Source organism: Schistocerca gregaria, chromosome 4 (genome assembly GCF_023897955.1).
Source record: "Schistocerca gregaria isolate iqSchGreg1 chromosome 4, iqSchGreg1.2, whole genome shotgun sequence".
Taxonomy (NCBI): Eukaryota; Metazoa; Arthropoda; class Insecta; order Orthoptera; family Acrididae; genus Schistocerca; species Schistocerca gregaria.
This window is the reverse complement of record NC_064923.1, coordinates 193,712,553-193,720,634: the sequence shown is the minus strand read 5'-3', so window position 1 is coordinate 193,720,634 and position 8,082 is coordinate 193,712,553. Positions and strand designations below refer to the sequence as shown.

Sequence of the window (8,082 nt, the reverse complement as noted above, 5' to 3'; positions counted from 1 at the left end):
GCTTCTTACATTGCTTTCTCTAGGTCTACGAGGAACGTACTGGCCGCCTTCTTCCATCACAGAGAATACAGATTCTTCACTGAAGCATACCTGAAGGATATGTACAAAACTGCAAGTAAGAGAAGTTGCGAATAGTAGCATAGGAGACCTCAACAGCCCCAAAATTCAAATTTGCATTTCTTCAGTATCAATAAAACATCACAACTAAAGGACCAAAACTCCTAATTTTTGAGGTCAGACCCAATTAAGTTACTATATCATTGCACATACCTTAAGTCAGTCCTCACTTGTCCCCTCCTGAAGTTGTTTAGTCCACTGAAATCTTTTTGTTTTCAGGACACGTGTGATTTTCTGTTTTATCCTTGGGCAGCATTCATTTAAACCACATTCAGACAGCCTCCTCCTCACTGTCGCAGGTGAAACTTCAACACCCAAATCGTTCAGCAGATGGCTCATGTCTGTAGAAGTCACTTTTCGGTTCATTTTTGATATTACAATGAAATGAACACCCTTATCAGTTTACAGACCTTGACATACGTCAACGGGGTCATATGAAAACGTGTGCCCCGACCGGGACTCGAACCCGGGATCTCCTGCTTACATGGCAGATGCTCTGTCCATCTGAGCCACCGAGGACACAGAGGATAGGGCGACTTCAGAGATTTATCTCTGGAACGCCTTCCGCGAAACCCACATTCTCGACGTATCGTCCCGCACTATATTCGTAATGCCTCTGCCCATCATACTCATTACTCGCGGCGCGTTGCCGATTCCTGTAAGTGTTCGGGCACTGTTTGTGTATTCGCGCAGAAGAAGAAGATGGTCAAGTGGCCGGTGTGGTATCTGCCCCGATCGGGGCACACATTTTCATCTGTCCTCGCTGACGTGTGTCAACGCCTGTAAGCAGCTAAGGGTGTTCATTTCATTGTAATTTCATTCTAACGAGCTGCAAGGTCACCGACGGTATCTTAGTATACATCATTGTTTTTCTTTTACGTCCACATTTTCCTTTTCTGTTTGGTTTTTATTTACCACGATTCTGCACTAAAAGTTTGGTTGTGCTGACAGTTTTCTGTGATATTTTCATTCTGTCAGCACTTTCTTGCTGTGTATGACGCTTTTCAGCAAGAAGTGCTACCACAGCCGAAACTTTCCGAGGTGAAACATCTTTTATCTTCCCCATAAACTAACTTTCTTTGGAAACTCCGCAATTTATTCCTGTAGCTAAAAACATGCAAGTTCACAAGCTATATAATGTCTTGTTAATGTAGCAAGAAGTTGATAGAATGAATAACAAGCTGAAGTACACCACATAAACATAAAACCTTATCGTAAACACAGTTTCAAAGCATGTAGACAGTCAACTGACACCAACACGATTTGGAAGGAAAATGACAAATGTTACCAACTGTGAAAAATTCAGTGATTTGTGAGTCGCTTGCAAGGGAAGTTTCGTGGCATCAATCAAATCATTAAAAAAAATCAATTGTTACACTTATCTCTCCTATTTTTACATAAGAGTTTAAAAAAATAATAGTTTATTCTAATAATTTGTACACGTCTGTACTACATCGCGGAGAAAATTCGGGTCTAAATATTGCAGCAATTTCCTTTCCTTTCTGCCTATTCAACTATAGCTGGCATATCTTAGTTGGGCGTGCTTGAACATTATCTAATGTCTCAATTACAACGGGATATGGGTAGATATGGAAAACAGAGAACATTCAAACAGAGTGTAGAGAATCATTAATAGTCCCTATACATAAAGAAGGAGACAGGGAACATCTCAGAAACTATAAAGGAATATCATTAGTAGTCAATATGGGCTATAAGATCTTATCTTGTTTATTGCCCATGCCGCTTAAAATCATATCCAGAAAATATAATTGGGGATTATCAAAACGGCTTCCGCAAAAACAAATCCACCACTGACAACATATTTTCAGTAAAAACCAATAAATGCAAAAACTGGAAATATAAACAAAAAATCTTTTCATCGATTTCATGAAAGATTATGACTCCATTCATAGACGAAGCTTGTGGATTGTAGTGACTGAATTTGGTTTCCCAATTAAATTTTTAAATCTCTGCAAAGTATGCATGGATGAAAATAGAAAGAGGGTTTCACTAAATGGATTAAAGTCTGACCATTTTAAAATAAAACTGGGTCAAGACAGGGAGATGCTTTGCCCCCCCCCCCCTTTCTCTTCAATATAGATATAAAAAGAGATGTGAGGGAACTCAAACTGTGTACCTAATGGGATCCTCCAAGAAAGCAAAATTAACGTGTTAGCATACGCAGATGACATGGTGCTCATTGGAAACAGTAAAATAGAGATTAGGCAATTATTTGTGGAGCTTGCAACCGAAGCATCAAGTCTTGACCTGAAAGCAAATGACGCGAAAACTAAATACATGATAGTTCAAAGATGTAGAGATCAATGGGATAATCAATCACATCTAATAGTTGGTGAACACAAATTGGAGCGCATTGAACAGTTCAAATTTCTGGGATCAGTGATAGATGAACAAAATCAGAGACAGAAATAAAAGGGAGACTGCAAAATGCTAACTGAGCCCATTATCCAATACAAAATCTCTTAGTGTCCAAACTGCTGACTAGGAAAACTAAAATAAAGTTACCTAATACAATCAACAGATCAGTTCTAATCTATGGGGCAGAAACATGGAGCCTAACGAAAACAGAACACCACCATTTACAAGTGTTTGAGAATAAAGTTTATAGAAAAATGTTTGGTCCATATTATGACAATGAATCACAATGCTGGAAGAGAAGACACAACATAGAAATGCACGAGCTATTACAGCAACTAACGATAGTGAACATAATAAATGCTAGAAGACTGCAATTGTATGGACATCTGATGAGAATGAAAAAAGACCAAATTGTGTTAAGAATATTCAGGGAGAAGCCATATGACGAAAGACCAAGGGGAAGACCCAGGAGTAATTAGCGCAATGAAATTGATTGTATATGAGAAAGATTGGGAATAAATAACTGGCAAGAGGCAGCACAAGACAGGAGCATCTGGAGAAATCATGTGATATCGGAACAGGAGCTTCGAGTTCCTTAGGAGCCTACTACTACTACTACTAAAACTACTATGGGTAGAGTCTGAGTAGCTTGAACATTATCTAACGTCTCAATTACAAGGGTATATGGGTAGAGTTTTTATTTTGTAGCAAGATGGAGCGCCACCATATTGCCATTGTGAAGTTGTCGTGAATTTCCATAGTAACGTGCCGAACTGGACTGGATGGGGTGGAACAATATCCTTCTTACCACGACCACCTAATTTAACTCCAATGGATTTCTGTGTGTGGGGCAACATTAAAGCCAGTATGTTTGTTCCTCCGCTTCCATGAAGCGTCGACTTGCTGCGACAGTAGATAACAGAAGCAGTTACTATCAAGACTTGCTTCATAGCATTTGCCAGGAAACTGATTACAGACGGAACATTTGTCGTGTTATAAAAAGTAGCCACAATGAACATCCGTAAATAAAACTTGAAGATATACTACATTCAATAAATCATTTCTGTAAATTATTTGCTTTTTTCACAAGATTCACAAAGATTACTTTTGTACAACTAGTTTAGAAACATGAAGTAGTGTACAGTGAGAAAATACATGATTAAATTTGGTAGTTTGAGGTGTATACGATGTCAAATTTAATGAAAAGAGAGACTTCCTCTGGCAGCAACAACGACTCTACCCGTTTGGGCATCGAGTCAGCCTGACCATGGCTGATTGATCCGTCATTCGATGCTGTTTCAACTCTGCGCCAGATTTCGTCAATCACACTGGCTGGTGAGTGATTGTGTACGCCTCGCCGCAATCCAAGACCAGATGATTTCAGTGTGCGAGACATCTGGGGAAAGTTCAAGCCAGGGGAGCACCCGAATACCCTGAAAGCCAATCTCCTAGTCGTGAAAATAATCACAATGATCTGCGCCCATCGTCTCGTTTAGCGCTTATTGTTGTACGGGCCAGTAAAAGAGGCTGACGACAAAGTGAGGCATTACAGTCATTGAGGTGGGTCGTTTGCCGCTGAACTCCTGTCACAACAGCCCCGTCTGTCTATAACAAGTTTTGCCACAACATACGGAGGCTGCAATATGTTGCAGTTATTAACGAACAATAAAATAAGTCAAAGAAATTATAAATGCCAGTGGATGTTAAACTTTAAACAATGTAGTCCATACTGCGGATAATTTAAATTGGAAACTGAATACTATATTTTCAGCATTAAAAAGAAAGAAAAGAAATTAGTTTTTTCATGTGAAGCTCGAAGGGGCGATCTGTAGTGATTATTTAGGAGAAGAAGAACTGAGCTTTCGTAGGTTCGTCATTCAGGATTGCGTTTTGTTTCCTAATGTTGACAATTCTTTGGCTACAGGCTTCCATGTACTCAGTCTAAGACGCGGAATGTAATTATAATTGACGATTTCCGTTGGTAGCCTACGTATGGTCCTGATACAGGCTATCACGTTGTCAAATATTTTTGGTGCTCTGAATATGATGCGTTTCGCTACAGTGGTATAATTTTCAGTTTTGTTACTCCAGCTTCAGATGTGTGGTTGAGCACAGCTGTAGTTTGATTTCAATAATTTACTAAAAATTTTTTTAGCGTACACTCTGGCCTCTTGTCTCTCATAATAAGGTTAAAAAGACTGTTTCTTTAATCTCTATGATTGTCGCTTACTTAGCGATACTGTCAAAATGGAACTTGCAGTTTTTTTAATAATATAACACAGGTATTGTATATACGGTGTATAGAGTTAGTAAGCTGTATTCCGTTACGAGACAATCATTTAATATATTTTATGAATATATTCTTACACGTGTACATTTGGAATATGGTTGTTTTTAAATTAAGTATTTGACTTTCTATGTCTGCTTGTGGTCGGTTCGTCTCAAGCGTTGGCTGTTGACAGGTTCCTGTGGTGTCCTGGTAGGCATGACGCGTTATGTTGTGGGAACGATGTAATGGCGAATTGTGATGTACATAGTAATTTTAATTTTAGCATTCTAACACATAGCTCATTTTATGTTTTATGTACATGGAAATTCAATGGAAGGATTCTGTGTGTAGCTGGACAAGATGTTTGTCATAACCTTTATGAAGGTTTGTTGTCATTTGATTCTTCTGTGGATTTGTTTTGTTCTCTCTGTATAACAGTTTGTACAGATCTGTAGATGGTACCTTAGTTTTACCGACACCGGTTATCGACATCTCGGCTAAGCAGTTCTCTTTCTCCTCCTCCTCCTCCTTCTCCTCCTCCTAAGTAAACAAAAAGAAATATTATGTCCTTACATATAATTACGAAATGTGCGTCAGTTTCCACCTTAAGTTAAACAATTAAACTAGTGACCAACCATGGAATGGTTGCCGACTCAACAGCATGAAGGTGCAATTGGTTCACCTACTGACATTAAGAAGAAAACAGCTACTGATTTATATTATAATGAGACAAAAAACGGTGTAGACACAATCGATCAAATGGTGAGAAAATTTTCTACTAAAAAGGTTACAAGAAGGTAGCCGCTGTCTATTTTCGGTATTCTTGTGGACACACTAGCGAGAGTGGAATTAGACAAAGTCTAATAAACGACTCTAACTGGGGCTGCATCTCACGAAACTATACGATGAAGAAAGGGCTACGGATATTTAAGGACTCCAGAAGTGAGTGGTTTCAGCCATGGGAGGTAATGTCGGACGAGATATCAAGCAAAACTTCTCTGGAAAGGAAGCTGAAGAAGGAAGGAGACGATATCTTATGTGTTGTCTTGAAAGCCTGTCAAAAGCAGTGAAGTGCAATAAAGGGAACAAAACAACCGTGATCTGTAACAACTGTAAGGGATACACATGAAGTAAATGCAGTAAAAGAACTGTTACATTTCCTGTTACGGCGTACAGTCAGTGCCGGAACGCCAGTCGGGAACGACACAGAAGTGGAGGCTGTCAAAAGAGGTCAGTCAGCCAAAGACACCCTTACTGACATCCCTCCAGGACGACATCTACATCTACATGATTACTCTGCTATTCACAATAAAGTACCTGGCAGAGGGTTCAATTAACCACCTTCGTGCTGTTCCACTCTCGATCGGCACGCGGGAAAAACGAGCACTTAAATTTTTCTGTGCGAGCCCCGATTTCTCTTATTTTATAGTGATGATCATTTCTCCCTATGTAGGTGGGTGGCAACAGAATGTTTTCGCAATCGGAGGAGAAAACTGGTGATTGAAATTTCATGAGAAGTTCCCGTCGCAACGAAAAACGCCTTTGTTCTACTGATTGCCACTCCAATTCACGTATCATGTCTGTGACACTATCTCCCCTATTTTGCGATAATACAAAACGAGATGCCGTTCTTTGTACTTTTTCGCAACAACAGCGGCCCCTTAGATGAAGACGACATAAGCGTCGCCCCAGACTGGTGGAGGCCCACTTCGACAGCATCGTCAACGTTAGCCACTTCGTCATGAATCTCTATGTAGCACAGATTTGTGTTGGTATATTCTGAAAAAGACTAATTACTTCGTATGTCGCCCTTTGATTGCAACACATATCAAAGTTAAGTAACTGTAATTATCATATAGTAATAAAAATCGTTAATACGAATTGTTTGGTTGTTTGTCTATCGAACTGAGTATGCAGGATTCCTAGACATAACATTTACAAAGTGTGAGGATGTTTCTGAAGAAAATGACGAACAAATGATCCCAGAAACTATGTAGTAGAAATCGCTTTATTTAACGTAAAATATCAGTAATATTTTTGAATCATAATGAAGTGTTCTTCAATAACACTGTAATGACTTTTAGTACCGATGTAACGAGATACTGCTCAAGAAAACTTAAATGATAAAAAAAATGAAAAATATTAAATTAGTTTTTTTAGAGAGTCGTAAAAGAAATTTACGGTTTCTGAACCTTTATTACACATCAATAACTCTTATATATATATATATATATATATATATATATATATATATATATATATATATATATATATATATATATATATATATATATATATAAGAAAGTCGTGTTAGTTACACTATTTATAATTCAATAACGGCTGGCCGATTTGGCTGAAAAGTGGTGGAGAGGTAGCTTAGAACCAGGAGACGGATAAAGGATACTTTTTATCCCGTTAGACCGCTATAAAACGTGGTATAACAAAAATGCATCTGGTATGAAATAACGAAGCACAAATGTCAGCTAAACGACGGCTGGACCGATTTGGCTGAAAATTGCTGGAGAGGTAGCTTAGAAACAGGTGACGGACATAGGATACTTTTTATCCCGTTTGACCGCTATAAAACGTGGTATAACAAAAACGAATCTGGCATGGAATAACAAAACGTAATGTCAGCTAAACGTCACTATAAAACGTGGTATAACAAAAACGCATCTGACATGTAATAACGACAGCTAATCGTCGAGTGAGCAACAGAGATCAACATGTAGATAATTTTCGACCCACAAGAAGAGATTTATCACGTGATGGCTTGAATCGAGCAGCAATACGAACTTATCAACAAAGTATTCCCAAACATCATTATTAACTACAAAAGTAATGAATGGTTGAGTGAGCGAGCAATTTTAGCGGCTAAGAATAAAGGTGTAGATGACCTAAACTACATAATTCAGAATGAGATCATTGGTAAAATACATTCATTCAAATCTATTGACTGCGTAACAAATGAAGATGAAGCCACCAATTATCAAATTGAATTTTTAAACTCCTTGGATGTGCCTGGCTTACCACCGCACAATTTACGGCTAAAAGTTGACTCCGTAGTAATCATGCTTCGCAACATCAACCAACCAAAACTGTGCAACGGTACGCGTTTGGTGGTAAGTAAATTGATGAACAATGTTATTTTCGCGACGGTACTCTAAAGAAAATTCGAATTTCAGGTAGTTCTTATTCCGAGGATCCCTATGATCCCAACCGATATGTCGTTTGAGTTTAAAAGACTTCAATTTCCGATCCGTCTTGCATTCGCCATGACCATTAACAAATGAGAAGGGCAATTCTTGAAAGTTTAA

The 8,082-nt window shown here is 38.5% G+C and overlaps 1 non-coding gene across 1 annotated transcript; it reads right to left on the bottom strand.

Moving 5' to 3' along the window:
- Positions 1-562: 562 nt before the first annotated feature.
- Positions 563-636, bottom strand: Trnat-ugu (transfer RNA threonine (anticodon UGU)). Its single transcript has one exon. It is a non-coding gene; the product is annotated as a tRNA-Thr (tRNA).
- Positions 637-8,082: the final 7,446 nt, after the last annotated feature.